The sequence below is a fragment of the Hemitrygon akajei genome, chromosome 8 (assembly GCF_048418815.1).
Source record: "Hemitrygon akajei chromosome 8, sHemAka1.3, whole genome shotgun sequence".
Classification (NCBI taxonomy): domain Eukaryota; kingdom Metazoa; phylum Chordata; class Chondrichthyes; order Myliobatiformes; family Dasyatidae; genus Hemitrygon; species Hemitrygon akajei.
The window spans coordinates 71,412,042-71,429,194 of NC_133131.1; positions in this window are offsets into that span (position 1 = coordinate 71,412,042).

Below are 17,153 nucleotides of genomic sequence, written 5' to 3' on the forward strand. Positions count from 1 at the left end.
ATCTGCTAATTTCAAGGATCTATGAACACCCTGCTGCCATGGCCACTTCTGAACCCTCAAGCACTGATTGTTTGTGGTCACTGCTACTGTGTGGCTATTTCTGAAGCTTCATTCACCAAACCGGACAGTAATGGCTGATGTGAGGATGCTCTCTGTGGTAACAGTGTAGAATTACACCAGGATGTTCCAGGGAAGCTGGAATCACCAAACCGGACAGTAATGACTGATGTGAGAATGCTCTCTGTGATAACAGTGTAGAATTACACCGGGATGTTCTGGGGAAGCTGGAATCACCAAACCAGACAGTAATGACTGATGTGAGGATTCTCCCTGTGGTGGCAATGTACAATTACACCAGAACTGAGCTCTAAGAGGCACTTGTTTCTAATTGCTGAGGGCTGGTCAGTGCACTGTTGAGTAACCCAGCTGGACCCCTCCTCCTGATGGAAGGGAACGTGTGGCGGAGGTGAGGGATGAGACTTCCCTGTGCTCGGGGGCTTGACTGATCTTCTGCAGACGATACGGACTCTGCCTCAGCTCCCTGAAGTCTCGTTCTGGGACTTCACATGAACAGCTGCCTCCTGGGGAGTGGGAGTGAAAGGAAGGTGGGGAAAGGGAAGGAGGGAACACGATGTTATTTCCTACTGCGTCCATAAGACATAGGACTAGAATTAGGCCATTCAGCCCATCAAATCTACTTCACTATTCTGTCATGGCAGATTTACTATCCCTCTCAACCCCATTCTTATGCCTTCTCCCCATAACCTTTGACTCTCTGAGTAATCAAGAACCTATCAGCCTCTTCGTTAAATTTACTCAATGACTTGGCCTCCACAGCCATCCACTGCAATGAATTCACTGGTTAAAAGAACAACTCCTCACCTCTGTTCTAAAGGGACGTCCTTCTGATCAAGGGGTTCCCAGCCTGGGATCCATGGACCCCTTTGGTTAATGGTAGGGGTCCATGGCATAAAAAAAGGTTGGGAACCTCTGTTCTAGTCTGAGGCTGTGCCCTCTGGTCCTAGACTCATCCACTGCAGGAAACATCTTCCCTAAATCCACTCTGTATAGACCTTTCAGTATTTAATAGGTTTCAATGAGATACCCCCTCATTCTTTTAAACTACAGTGAGTGCAGGCCCAAAGCCATCAAACACTCCTCATACGTTAACCCTTTCATTTCTGGAATCAGTCTTGTGAGCCTCTCTACAATGCTAGCATATTTTTTCTTACATATGGAGCCCAAAACTGCTTATAAATACTCCCAAGTACGGTCTGACCAAGGCCTTATAAAGCCTCAGCATTGCATCCTTGCTCTTACGTTCTTGTACTCTTGAAATGAATGCTAACATTGCATTCCTTTCCTTTCCACTGGCTCAGCCTGCAAGCTAACCTTTAGGGAATCCTGCACAAGGACTGCCAAGTAACTTTGCACCTCTGACTTTTGAATTCTCTCCCCTTTTAGAAAATAGTCTATGCTTTTATTCCTACTACCAAAGTGCATGACCATACTCTTCCCACCACCATATTCCATCTGTCACTTCTTTACCCCATCTGCTAAACTGTCCAAGTCTTTCTGCAGAACCCTGCTTCCTCAACACTAACTGTTCCTCCACCTGTCTTCGTATCAACCGCAAACCCGGCCACAAAGCTATCAATTCTGTTATCCAGATCATTGGCACATAACATGAAAAGAACTATACCGACTCCCGCAGAACACTACTAGTCAGCGGCAGCCGATCAGAAAGGCCTTCTTTATTCCCACTCTTTGCCAGTTTGCTAATCTTCTATCAATGATAGTATTTTTCCTGTGACAGCATGGGCTCTTATCTTAGAAAATGGTCTACACATTGGTGTGAAGTGGGGAGTTAGCAAGATAGCGTGAGCTCAGTGAGTAATACCTGGTGCACTGACACGCGGTATAAAAAGGCACATTACCCAGTCCTTTGGGGTTCTAACGCAGAAACTCCACTGCAGTGACTGGAAGTGAAATGTCCTTTGCTGAGCACCTTCGCTCCATCTGCAACGAGCAGGATTTCCCAGCGGCCAACACACCCAACCGGGGAGTTTAGAAGCTCCAACTCTCCGGAATTGGGGTAGCTGATTCACCTCTTTAGAGGCCCAGGCTGTCCCGCTAAATGGCAGCCATGTTTTAGTGCCAGGATTTAACATTTAGAGAGCACCTGAACTGAGGTCAGTGCTCAATCGTCCACTCAACATTGGATTCTCGTCTGGCATTTAGTTTCAATCTTGTATCATGCCTCAGATCTATTCTCAGATACTCTGGCACTTGAGTCCTAACCATTTTCACCTCGGGCTCTCGTCACAGTACGATTGAGCCAGATGTGGACCCAGCGGGCTATCAGAGTCTCTCGTCCACTGCATGAGGATTTCCAGACAGATGCTGGAGATGCATAACCTGCAGGTCGCTGTGTGACGACTATCAGAAGGAGGAAGCCAGAGCCACTTGGGTGAGGCTTTCAGTCACTCTGCGGATTCAGTCGATCTTCTGACCCGGAGGTGGGGACGTTGTAAACGGTGTGCGAGGAAGTGGAAGCGAGACGAGCGGGTAGGAGTCCGTGCCAGGAAAAAAGTAAGCCCTAACCAGCCGGCTCTCCCGTTCATTCTGCTCTCTAATGGACATTAAATTGGACTAAATCTGTGGCAACGAGATACTCGGCGTGAGTACAGAAACAGACGGAATCCCAGACCCCACCATTCAGCTGTTTATTTATGTAACAGATTTCCCCCAAGCCATCGGACTACCAACCTACTGACCTCTGCTGTGCCTGTTGTCTTGTTTATTATTTATTGTAATGCTTGCACTGTTCTGTGTACTTTATGCAGTCCTGGGTAGGTCTGTAATCTAGTGTAGTTTTTGTGTTGGTTTACGTAGTTCAATGTAGTTTTTGTATTGTTCATGTAGCACCATGGTCCTGAAACACGTTGTCTCGTTTTCACTGTGTACTGTACCAGCAGTTATCGTCGAAATGACAATAAAAGCAACTTGACTTGAGATTCACCGGTGACACCGATTCTTGCCATGTCTTCCTTACTCGATGTTTGTTGGTGTTGGAACTCCAGCTGGCCCGGTTAGCTCGGAAAGGCGGCCTTCGTGATCTCTCTCCTGACTGGGAGAGCCCTGGCCTGGGCCACTGCGTGTTGGGAGCGAAGGCTGGAAATTTGCTCAGGTTCTTATGAACGGCATGTTCCACCATCCCGCCAGAGGTAACCAAGACTGAGGCATCACGGCAGTTGGTCAAAAGCTGACTATGCCACAGAGGTTCGGACTTTGGCTGAAGACAGTGGCTGGAATGGGGAAGCCTTGACCGCTCTGTACCGCCATAGACTCCAAAGTGAACTAAAGGATGCCCTTGCCTTGGGAGAGCAGGTAGAGGGCTTAGAGGCTCTGACTGATCGGTCCATCTGCCTTGATAATCACCCGGTGGAGCAAGAGTGGGACTACCTCTAGAGGTCGAAGAGGGCTAGCCCGAGCCCGGCCTCAATGCATCGTATTTCAACGCCCTGACCTCGGACAATGACCAGCTCGTCTCCTGACCAGGATCTGTCAAACCCGTGCAAATTGGACACACAAGAATCTACGCCGATGAGAGGTTCTGGAGTTGGAGTCGAGGTTGCTGCTATCATTGTGGGGAAGCAGGTCACCAAAGCTTTAGTTGTCAGGAGAATTATTAAGATTGTCTGGTGTCAGGAGGACTGTGACGGTAGCAGCCACTGCTCCCAACTCTACTGATTCTAGTGTCTGAATGTGCAGATCCCCTGGGAAAAGAACCAATGAGAGGTGAATGGCTTTGTGGGCTCGGGGACATCTGGAAATTTCCTGGACTTTCCTGGCTCAACATACCTCTGCAGGAGTTGAGCAGGTCCATGCCTGCAACAGCCCCGGATGGTCGGTTTCTTGGTTCCCGGCAGATCCTGCAGCAGACATTGGCTTTGGGGATGAGGATTCAGGAATGTGTGGAGGATATTAGTTTCTGTATCATCCATTCGTCTTTTCTACCCCTGATCCTCGGGCACCCTTAGCTGTCCCAGCATAACCTTTCCATGAACTGGAAGGAAGGGAGAATCATTGCACAGTCAAGTCGTTGCAAGAAGTATTCGTTTCAGCTAGGTGATCCGACTCCCAGACTCTTTCGAAACCAGCGGCTAACGGGGAGATAGATTTTTATGTGGGTTAACCTGGAGCCTTCAGGAGACCCAGTGCTGTCTCCAAGGGCAGACAAGCCGGGTCCAATCAACAGGGCTGTGCGAGTCCTGGCCCTGTCCGGTCAGGGCTGTGCTGGAACGAGATCCCTGGTTCAGGACCAAGGCAAGGAGGTGTCTAAGCAGTCTGGAAGTCTAGCAACCTAGCCAAAGAGCTCCAGTTGCCAGGTCCCGTCTAAGGGCAGGGCTCCAAAATGGAGACCCTTGGAGCCTAGCCCTAGGAGCACAAGGACTGCCTCACTGCCAGTTACTGAGGATGTGGGCTTTGATCTGGCTTCTGTTTTCATTGCAGACTCTAGTGAACTATGGGAAGACTCTGAGGTCTGCTGAATCCTCCCCGCTACCTACAGAGCCTCAGGAGCTGTCCTCAGAGGAACATTTAGAGGCAATTGCAGCATCCAAGTTGGTAGAAATCCCTTCTGTCTACAAGATTTGGAAGAGTTCTTCAGCAAGGGAAAGGCCTTGACTCCTCCACCCTCGGACTGTGCTATAGATCTAGTGTCTGGTGCTTAATCACCACAGGGTTGATTACTTGCACTCTCAGGCTAGGAGAGAAGTGCTATGGAAGAGTACAAAAAGGAAGCTCTTGCCATGCAATCCCTTCGGCCCTCCAACAGCACGCAGAACTCTTCTTTGTACAGCAAAAGGACGGAAGCCTACGGCCAAATATCGATTACAGAAAGCTGAATTGCATTAACAGCCAAGAATTGTCACCCCCTTCCACTCGTGAACACTGCCTTCGAGATTCTCCAAGGAGAAAGAGTATTCTTGAAGCTAGACAATCTGGTCTGCATAAAGCAGGACGATGTGTTGAAGACTGCATTCAACACACTGACAGGTCACTATAAATACCTGGTTATGCCCTTCAGCCTCGCGAATGCACCAGCAATTTTCCAGGCCCTTATAAACGATGTGATCTGGAATGCTCTCCATAAATACACCTTCTACTTGGATGATGATGTCCATGGAGGAGCTCATTGCTCATGTCAGAGATACCTTAAAGGGGTTTCTAAACCCTGCTCTTGCATCAAGCTGGAGAAATCCGAACTTCACAAAACCCCCATTTCATTTTTGGGTTTTATCATCTCTAATGGCAATCTCAAGATGGACCTTCCTAAGACACAGGCATTCAAAGATTGGCCAAAGCCATCCAATGTGAAACAAGTCCAATGATTCCTGGGATTTTCCAACTTCTACAGAAAGTTCATCCAGAACTTCAGCTCAGCGGCAGCTCCGCTGACAGCAATAACCAAGTGAACCATGCAGCCTTTTGTTTGGACTTCCAAAGTGGAGACTGCTTTTGTAGAGCTCAAACAGTGGTTCACGACAGCTCCCATTTTGGTTGTACCTAACCCAGATCTTCCCTCCATAAATGCTTCAGATGTTGGAATGGGTATAGCATTTATTCAAAGGACACCTTTCGACAATGTGCACGTTCGTTTCCAGATGACTATTCCCGGCAGAAAGAGGTGAACCACTACTTGGGAAATAGAGAGGTGCTTGCAGTCAGGTTGGTATTGGAGGAATGGTGTCACTGGCTTGAGGGAGCCGAGAACCCTTTTATTGTACAGACAGACCACAAAAACCTTCTTCATATTCAGGAGGCCAGAGACTGAATTCTAGGCAGGTCAGGTGGTCTCTTTTTCTTTAACCGTTTTAATTTCATCCTGACCTATTGACTGGTGTTAAAGAACCAGAAACTAGATCACTTGACCTGTCAGTTTGATGAACCTGAATGAGGGGAGCAGCATTTTGCCCCAGATTAAGGTGACTGGGGAATCGACACACTCGTTTGCAAGGCCTAGGCACAAGGGGAGATGCCTCAGAATGACCCTCCAGGTCGGTCGGCTGTTCATTCCTGGTTCTGTCTGGTCTCAGGTTCTTCTGTGGGGACATGCATCGAGAATGGCCACTCCCCCAGGAATTGCCAGGACCCTCAAGTTCATTAGAGAAGCTGCTGGTGGCCTGGAATGGTGAGGGAAGTCTGTCAATATGTGCTGGCATGTGAGGTGTGCGCTTGGGATAAGGAGCCTGAATCCAACCTCATGGTTCCTTCACTCTCTGCCTGCTCTGGACAGACCACGGGCGCACATCTCCATGGACTTTGCCACGGTCTTCCTCCTGCCCAGGGGGAAATCACCATCATCGTAATTGTGAATTGTTTTTCAAAGACCTGCAAATTCACCGCCTTGGACAAACTACCATCCGTGGCAGAGATGGCCGAAATAGTCCTGTACCAGGTCCTCAGGATCCACGGTTTTCTGATGGACATTATGCTGGATCACGGTCCGCAATTCGCGTCATGTTTTTGAAGAGCGTTCTATAAACTGATTGGGGCAACACTGAGTCTTCCCTGTGGGTTTCACCCATAGTCCACCAGCCTGACGGAGCAGGGGAACCAAGATTTGGAATGAACCGTAAGGTGACTGGACTCTGAAAGACCAGCAAGTGATGCAACCATTTGATGTGGGCAGAGGTCGCCCACAACACTTTGTGCATGGTATGTCTCTGTTCGAATGCCAGCTTGGGTACTCTTCCCCCCCCCCAAAGCAGGATGCTGAGCTTGGGTGTCCTGCAGCCGAAGATCTTGTCCGACACTGCAAGGAGAACTGAACGAGTGCAAGGGAGGTTTTGTTGGCCTCTACCCGGAAGGCAGAAATAAACGCTAAGAGAAGACAGGGACCAGCTTTGCAGCCTGGGCAAAAGATCTGGCTGTCTACTCAGGATTGCCTCTCCGGGTGGAGTCTAGGAAATTGGTGCCCAAGTTATTGGACCCTTTAATGTTCTGAAGAAAGTAAACCCGGTGGCTTACCCATTGCAGCTCCCCGAGACCCATAAGATCAATTCCACCTTCCACATTTCCCAATTAAAACCTGTAAGCACCAGTCCTTCAGTCTCACAACCATCTGTTCCACAACCACCCAGGTTTGTTGATGGGGAACAGGTCTTCACTGTGAGAAGAATTTTGAACTCACAAACTGTTCTGGGTGTTTGGCAGTTCTTCATGGACTGGGAAGGATTCGCACCCAAAGAATGGTTCTGGGTTCCTGAAGAGGACATCTTGGATCTGGCTGTCATCCGTGACTACCATCACTGTCTCTCCGAGCAGCCAGGGCTGTCAGGAGTCAGCCATAGGCGAGGGGGTCCTGTTATGACACATACCCAACCATGCCAGCTTCCGGGGTTTAGATGCTCTGACTCTAAAGGGGCCATAGCTGGGATGGCCCCTTTAAATATTCAGGCTGCCTCACTAATTGGTGGCCATGTTTTGATGCCAGGATTTAACATTTAACCAGCACCTGAATGGAGGTTCGATGTTCAACCACCAGCTTGGTTTTGGATTCTAAACTAGCATCCAGTTTAGAACCCTGTCTTCATTTCTGTCTGGCATCATGTCTCAATTCTTGTCTCCGATACTCCAGCACTTGGGTCTGAACCCTCCTTGTCTCGGTTTCTTGTCACACTAACCATTTTAATACCAATCCTGTGGTGAACTATGTATACCTGTCTGGACACGCACCCCCCAGCTGACTGCTCCTGTGGCTCCTCCCACAGACCCCGGTATAAAGGCGATTGGAGGCACAGCCCCAGCCTCAGTCTCCAGGATGTCGTGTGGTGGTCACTTGCTGCTTGTGCTTTCTTCCAGCCAATAAAAGCCTACCTTAACTCACGTCTCCTAGAGTTATTGATGGTGCATCAAATCCCCATTCCTATTCCAACATGTCAATCCACAGCCTCCTCTACTGCTACGATGAGCCCACTCTCAGGTTGGAGGAGCAACACCTCATATTCTGTCTGGGCAGTCTCCAACCTGGTAGCATGAACATCGATTTCTCTAACTTCCATAATTGTGAACCCCCTTTTCTCGTTTCCCACTCCCCTCTCACCCCTTCTCCTCGTCTCTCTAGTCCCCCCTCCCTTTCTATCACAGTCCTTTATCCTCTCCTACTAGATTCAACCTTCTTCAGCCCTTTACCGCTCCCCTTCTCTCGTTTCCCACTCCCCTCTCAGCCCTTCTCTTCTCCTTCTACAGGAAAGATGTCAATAAGATTGAACGAGTGCAGGGAAAATTTGCAAGGATGCTGCAAATCCTGGTTTGCCCCCCACATCCCTTTCTCCCATGATCCACTCTCCTTTTTGCATTGTGGCCTGTATAGACGTACAATATTATTTTAATCAAAATTATGCTGCCTACCGAGCCCTGTTTTCCATAGTCAACAGCTATTGGGAGTGAGGTTCGAACAAAAATCACTGAACAGTCCCTGTTCCATGTTCATGACTTACCAACATCCTCCAAGAAGAAGGACAATCTCCTCTCCTATCAGATTCCTTCTTCTCCAGCCCTTTACCTTTCCCACTGACTTCACCTGTCACCTTCTAACTACCCTCCTTCTCCTCCCTCCACCTTTTTATTCAGGTATCTTCCCTCTTCCTTTCTGGTCCTGATGAAGGGTCTTGGCCCGAAATGTCGATTGTTTATTCACTTTTGTAGATGCTGCCTGACCTGCTGAGTTCCTCCGGCATTGCGTGTGTGTTGCTCTGGATTTCAGCGTCTGCAGAATCTCTTGTGTTTAAGAACAGTACTCTGCCCTGTTCCCAGTCTGTCACTGGCGGACCCAGGGCGGTGCCAGTGGGTCTAATCACTGCTCAGTTGTGTAGAGCCAATGCCACTGAGACTCCTTAATTCTGAGGGACACTGGCTCAAAGCAGGTCTAGCAGTAAAAACTGGGCATCAGGGACCATCAGATACAGTGCCTTCTGAACAGGACAGGTTGGGATGATGGAGGAGGGACTGGCCATGTGAGGGTGGGAGGGGGAGAATATAGATCAACGCAGCGAAGTACAGGCCCTTTGGCCCACAGTGTTGTGTAACAGGGTCGGCCGGCAGCGTTAGTCTAGGGGAAGGCAGTCTCTGCCCCCGCCAAACGTGTGAAATCTCGTTTGTGTGGATGCTGCGTGATGTTATGACTCAGTACCACAAAATATCAGACAGTACACCATCTGCGATTAAACGATTGAGCTTTATAGTTCTTAATTTGTCTATAAGGTTAGTAAAGAAAACAAAAAGAGAAAAGGCCCATTTTAATGAAACAGTCTATTGTGCACATTGGAGCTCATGGTTTTCTGTCCATTAATTCCCCATCGATTTCCTCCTGGCGTCGTCGACTCCCAGACCCTCACCTCAAGTCCACTCCATCCTGCGGTCTACCAGCTCGCTCCTCTCGCTTCTTCTTTCTTCATCTCTCGCCGACAGAAGACCGCGAATATCTCCTCTCAGACACACAAGAAAGAAACAACACTCCTCTCACTGATCGACGCACATTCCAAAGCCCCTGTTATCTCTAGTCATAACCTAAACACTGCTGCTACAGAGAAACTATTACATTAGCAGTGAAATCTTTCCCCGGGCGTCAGAGTTGTACCAAATTTAAACCTACTCCAGATCAATCAAAGCCTTTGCTCCTACACAGGCTTTTATTTTTCTATTATCCATATGCTTATCTAAGAGTCTCTTAAATGTCCTTAATGTATCTGCCCCTACCATCACCCCTGGCATTGAGTTCCATGCACCTACCATTCTCTGCGTAAAAATCTACCTCAAACTACTTCCATTCACCTTAAGGTTATGTATTAGCAATTTGCGCCCTGGGGAAAAGGCCCTGGCTGTCCATTCTGTCTACTCCTCCTGAGACCATTTAGGGCATGTTTTTATTTGGATAATGCACTATGTACAGAGGAAAGGACTTTTACAGCATCCGTGTCTTCTTATTAAGTGCTGGAAGTCTGTGGCCTTGCCCAAGGAGGATAACAAAAGCTTAAAGTCATGGGTTAAGATCATGAATGCTTTCTTTATTTGATCCGGCAGAAGCTGGAAATTGGCCAGACCTCTTCCTCGTGGCCACATTGTAAAGCTGCCGCTGCAGGTACACCGATCCCGTCGGCTGACACACTCGCTAACAGTGGTACCTGGCTCTACAGAAATAGTAGGGTTCCTATTAGCTCGAGGTTTTGTTCTGGATGATGAGGAGAGAAGAGGAAGGAGGTACAGGAGCCTCAGGTTCCACACCACCAGGTTCAGGAACAGTTATTACCCCTCAACCTTCAGGCTCCTGAGCTAGTGTGGATAACTTCACTCACCACAACTCTGAAATGATTCCACAACCTACAGATTCGCTTTCAAGGACTCTGCAACTCGTGTTCTCAGTGTTATTTATTATTATTGTATTTGCAGTTTCTATTCTTTTGGACATTGGGCAGTCTTTGTGAGTAGTTTGTCATTGACTCTATTGTATTTCTTTGTTCTATGGTGAATTTCAAGGTAGTAGAATGTTTGATAATGCATTTACTTTGACCAAGATGCACTGAGACTAGTCTCTCTGAGAGCTCAGAAAGAACTCACAAAACGAACACACAAAATGTGGGAGGAACTCAGTCATCGGGCAGCACCCATGGAGGGGAATAACAGTGGACATTTCGGGCTGAGATTCTTCATCAGGACTGACTTCTTCCCCATTTCTTTTGAGTTCTTGGCCCAAAATGTTGACTGTTTCTCCTCTCCATAGATGCTGACTGACCTGCTGAGATCCTCCAGCATTCTATGTGTGTTACTCTGGATTTCCCACGCCCGCAGAATCTCAGTGTTTGTGGAAACCTTTGGATATGTGACCATTGCCCCTTTACTAATGACACTCTCCTGTAGTAGGTTAGTTTATTCAATAGTTAAATGGGTGTGGGCCTTGAGTACCATTTCATACAGAGTCTTATTTAAGCATTTGACTACTACCTGCAAGAGGCTGGTCACCAAGCTGAATGCAGAGAGAGCTTCTCAATCCTGAATTCAGGAAAAGCATCTCGATCCTGGATTCAGGGAGAGTCATTCAATCCTGGATTCAGGAAAAGCATCTCGATCCTGGATTCGGGGAGAGACTCTCGATCCTGGATTTGGGGAGAGACTCTCGATCCTGGATTCGGGGAGAGATCTTCAATCCTGGATTCGGGGAGAGACTCTAGATCCTGGATTCCGGGAGAGACTCTCGATCCTGGATTCTGGGAGAGACTCTCGATCCTGGATTCGGGGAGAGACTCTCGATCCTGGATTCGGGGAGAGACTCTCGATCCTGGATTCGGGGAGAGACCCTCGATCCTGGATTCGGGGAGAGACCCTCGATCCTGGATTCGGGGAGAGACCCTCGATCCTGGATTCGGGGAGAGATCCTCGATCCTGGATTCGGGGAGAGACTCTCGATCCTGGATTCGGGGAGACACACACATGGATACACAAAACATACAGACAGAAACACAAACACACACAACATGCATACACATACAAACACATACATATGCACACATGCACATGCATGCATACACACACACATGCGTACATATACACATGCATGCACATGGATATACACACACATGTACACACATACACATGCACACATTTACAAACACATGCACATTCACATACAGTGCCCATAAAAAGTGTTCACCTTTCCCCGCCCATTGAATCACAGTGGATTTAACTTGGCTTTTTTGACACTGATCAGCAGAAAAGACTCTTTCATGTCAAAGTGAAAATAAATTTCTACAAATTAGTCTAAATTTCTTACAATTATTAAGCACAAAATAATTGATTGCATAAGTATTCACCTCCAGTATTTAATAGATGCACCTTTGGCAGCAATTGAGTCGGTGTGGATAGGTCTCTTTCAGCTTTGCACATCTAGATACTGTAATTTTTCCCCATTCTCTTTACAAAACTGATCAACCGCTGTCAGATTGCACAGGGATAATGAGTGAACAGCCCTTTTCAAGTCCAGCCACAAATTCTCAATTGGATTGAGGTCTGGACTCTGACTTGGCCACTCCAGGACATGAACTTTGTTGTTCTTAAGCCATTCCTGTGTAGCTTTGGCTTTATACTTGGGGTCATTGTCTTGCTGGAAAACAAATCTTCTCCCAAGTCACAGATCTCTTGCAGACTGCATCAGGTTTCCCTCCAGGATTTCCCTGTATTTTGCTGCATTCATTTTACCCTCTACCTTCACAAGCCTTCCAGGGGCTGCTGCAGTGAAGCATCCCCACAGTATGACACAGCCACCACCATGCTTCACAGCGGGGATGGTGCGTTTTTTGATGATGTGTAGGATTTAGCTTACACCAAACATAGTGTTTAATCTGATGGCCAAAAAACTCAATTTTGGTTTCTTCAGACCATAGAACCTTCTTCCAGCTGTCTTCAGAGTCTCCCACATGCCTTCTGGCAAACTCTAGCCGAGATTTGTTTCAACAGTGGCTTTCTCTTTGCCACTCTCCCATAAAGCTGCGACAGGTGAAGCACCCGGGCAACAGTCTCTCCCATCTCAGACACTGAAACTTGTAACTCCTCTAGAGTTGTCATAGGACTCTTGTGAAGGAGAATAATTTCAGGATGTATATTGTATACATTTCTCTGACATTAAATGTATGTATTGAAACACACATACACAACCACACACACACACACACACACATACAGATACAGATATGCACATGCACATTGACATACAGAAACACATACATACACACTGACACACGCACAAACACAACCACACATGCACAAACACACGCACACAAAAATATACACAAACACAGATTCACATACAAACACTCACACATGAACACACACCACACATCCACACACAGTCATGCACACAAACACTCCCAAACACACACACACACACACACACACATAACTCCAGAATCAGGTTTAGTATCACTGGCATATGCCATGAAATTTGTTGTTTCGTGGCAACAGTACATTGCAATCCATAGTAATAAAAACTCTAAGTTACAATAAGAAGAGACAAAAATGAATGCAATAAGTGGGGCCAAAAGGGAGCACAATACTGAGAGTAGTGTTCATGGGTTCATTGTTCATTCAGAAATCTGATGGTGGAGGGGCAGGACCTGCTTCCCGATACACTGAGTGTGTGTCTTCATACGTCTTTACCTCCTCCTCGACGGTAGCAATGAGAAGAGGGCATGTTGTGGGTGATGAGGGTCCTTAATGACTGATGCCACCTTTTTGAGGCAGAGCCTTTTGAAGATGTCCTCAATACTGGGGAGTATAGTGCCCATGATGGAGCTGGCTGAGTTTACATAGAAAACCTACAGCACAATACAGGCCCCTTCGGCCCAAAATGCTGTGCCGAACATGTCCTTACCTGAGAAATTACCTTGGATTACCCATAGCCCTCTATATTTCTGAGCTCCATGTACCTGTCCAGGAGTTTCTTAAATGATCCTTTCATATCCGCCTCCACCAACGTTGCCGGCAGCCCATTCCACACGCTCACCACTCTCTGAGTAAAACACTTACCCCGACATCTCCACCTTAAGCACCTTAAAACTGTGCCCTCTCATGCTAGCCATTTCAGCCCTGGGAAAAAGCCTCTGACTATCCACATTATCAATGCCTCTCATCAGCTTATACACCTCTATCAGGTCAGCTCTCATCTGCTGTCGCTCCAAGGAGAAAAGGCCGATTTCACTCAACCTATTCTCATAAGGCATGCTCCCCAATCCAGGCAACATCCTTGTAAATCTCCTCTGCACCCTTTCTATGGCTTCCACATCCTTCCTATAGAGAGGCGACCAGAACTGAGCACATACTCCAAGTGTGGTCTGACTAGGGTCCGATATAGCTGCCACGTTACCGCTCGGCTCCTAAACTCAATCCCGTGACTGATGAAGGCTAATGCACCGTATACCTTCTTAACCACAGAGTCAACCTGTGCAGCGGCTTTGAGTGTCCTGTGGACTTGGATCCCAAGATCCCTCTGATCCTTAATGTTCTGCAGCTTTTTCTGATCCTGTTTAGTGGCCCCTTCATCCCAGACAGTGATGCAATGAGTTATAATGCTCTCCATGGTCCAAACTTCTAATGAAATATAGCCACTATGATATCTTTGTAATTACATCAATATTTTGGGCCTAGGAGAGATCTTAAGAGATGCTGACACCCAGGAACTTGAAGCTGCTCACACTTTCCACTGCTGATCCCTCGATGAGAAGAGGTGCATGCTCCTTACACTTCCCCTTCCTGAAGTCCACAATCAATTCTTTGGTCTAACTGACGTTGAGTGCAAAGTTGCTGTTGAGACACCACTTGACCAGCTGATCTGTCTCACTCCCGTACACCTCATCTTTACCATCTGAAATTCTGCCAACAACAGTTGTGTCATCAGCAAATTTATAGATGGCATTTGAGCTGTGCCTAGCTACACAGTCATGAGTGTAGAGAGAGTAGAGCAGTGGGCTAAGCTCACACCCCTGAGGTGTGCCGGTTGGTGACTGTCAGCAAAGAAGAGATATTATTTCCGACCTGCGGAGATTGTGGTCTGCCAATGAGGAAGACAAGGTTCCAGCTGCAGAGGCCCAGGTTTTGGAGCCTGTTGATTAGAACTGAGTGTTTCGAAGGCTGAGCTGTAATCAATAAGCAGCAGCCTGATGTAGGATAGAAACGCGAGAAAGCCTGCAGAAGCTGGAAATTCACAGCAACACACACAAAATGCTGGAGGAATTCAGCAGGCCAGGCAGCACCTATAGAAAAGAGTGAACTGTAGGCTGAGACTTGTACAGGTGGCCCAAGGCTGAACGCAGAAGGAGTGAGATTATACCCACTGTAAACCTATTGTTGCAATAGGCAAATGGCAGTGGGTCCAGGTCCTTGATTAGACAGGAGTTGATTCTAGCCATGACCAGCCTCTCAAAGCACTTCATCACGGTAGATGTGAGTGTCACTAGGTGGTAACCGTTGAGGCAGTTCACTCTTCTCTTCTTGGGCACTGACATTTTTGATGCCCTTTTGAAGCAGGTGGGGGCCTCTGGCTGTGACAGTGAGAGACTGAAGATGTCCTGGGACACTCCCACCAGTTGGTTGGCACAGGTTTTCAGTGGCCTACCAGCTAAACCATCAGAGCCTGCTAGGGTCTAGACTTTTGAAAGATGTTCTGATGTCTAACTCCAAAGTTCAAAATTCAATGTAAATCTATCATCAAAGTTCATAAATGTCATCAGAAACACCCAGCAATATGTTTTCTTGTGGACATACTCTATAAATCCAAGCAACATAATAGAATCAATGAAAGACAGCACTCAACGTGATGGACAAATAACCAAAAGGCAAATGACAATAAACTATGCAACTGCAAAAAAAATAATAAGACTGAGTTCATAATAACAATAATAATAATAATAATAATAATAATAATAATAATATATAGGGACGGGCAGTAGCAGCACCACTGTGGATGGAACAAGGCAACAGTGCCGGCCTTTAGGAACAGAGGGCAGAGTTTGGACAACTTGCCGGATGGTTTTCTGCTCAGCTGCATAGTCTTGGAGGAGAAGTTAGGCTCTGGGGCTCGGCTTTGGGCTCTTTCGAAGGTCTGGGATGCTGGGACATAAGGTGCAGGGAGAGGACATCCCTGGTGTAAAATCAGCCGCACCCAACCCCCCTCCCCCCAGGTCCAGAAAAGTTAACCAATAGAAGAGCATCACATCCCCATGATGTGAGCAGACTAGATGTGGACAAGGAAGCATTGAACGCCTGAATCAGGGTTGGAGACCTCTTCCCAGAAACAGAAGGGTTCCTTTTGGCAATACAGGACCAGGTGGCTAACACAAGAAATGATCAAATATACATTATAAAAGACCAACAAGTTCAAGATGCAGAAATAGATGCAGAAAATGCCAGGAGAAACCAGAAACAATCCAACACAGTACAGGATCCTGTAGTGGTTTAAATCAATCTGATTACTTACACAGGCACAATCAAGTGGCAAACATCACTCACCAAAATCTTACTTTAATATTCCAACTCATAAAAGACACCATACTTTATTATAAATACCAACCTGACCCAGGTTTAGAGCCAGAGTCCCACAGGTTATATTGCGACTGTGTTGCCCTTAAGGCATTCGTTTAGTTTATTATATTTTCACTTTAGTAATTTGTTTGTAATCATTTTCTAGTTAAAGTTAAGGTTGTTGAAAGTAAATTCATTGTCTGTGATATATCACGGCATGCGATGACATCACACCCGGTTTCGCTGCATCTTGTGGGAAAATACCGGTTTGGAGAAACGGGAAGGATGTGTGTGCAGGATCAGCACGAGAAAAGTTTCTTTCTACGCACTAGAAACATCAGAGAAGCAACGCCGTAAGTTCATAAGATAATCGATATGTTGAAGTAGAAATGTTAACGCTGATTCTGTTAAAAGTAATGACGGTTGATAAAGTTTATGCTCTTTGTTATTTAAAGAGTTGCGGATAGTTTGTGTTGAAGTATTTAAAGCAGTTGATGGCGTAGGTAGATTCTGACTGTATGTTGTACTTTAATGTAATATAGTTTGTTGTAGTTTTATTTTTGCAAGTATTTATGATGTAAATGTGATGCCAAGAAGGAAACAAATACTGTATATATTTTGTATTGTTTTATCAACAGTTTTCACCATACGTTAATGTGGAAGAGTGAACAGTAAACGGTTAATCTTACTGGGACCGTGCCTCATTGACTCCGGTATATACTTGATGTTTAGTTCAGAGTTTTTACACCTGTGCGAGAACACTACAGTGAAAAGGCGGCATTACCAGGTGTTTCAAGTGCTACGATGGCATCGCGATCCAGCATCAAGTCGTTGCCATCCAGCGCCAGGAGCAGTAGGGCATCAACAAATAAGACTGCCCACGCAAGAGCTAAAGCAGAAACCGCTAAGGTGCGAGCGTCATATGCTGAACAGGTAGCAAAATTGAAAATTGGAAAGGCTGCCAGAGAAGCCAAAAACCAGTTGGAAAGGGTAAGGATAGAAGCAGAGTTAGAAGTGCTGATGCTACACCGAGAAGCAGAAGCTGCCAGGGTGGAAGCAGAGATATTAGAAAATGCTGA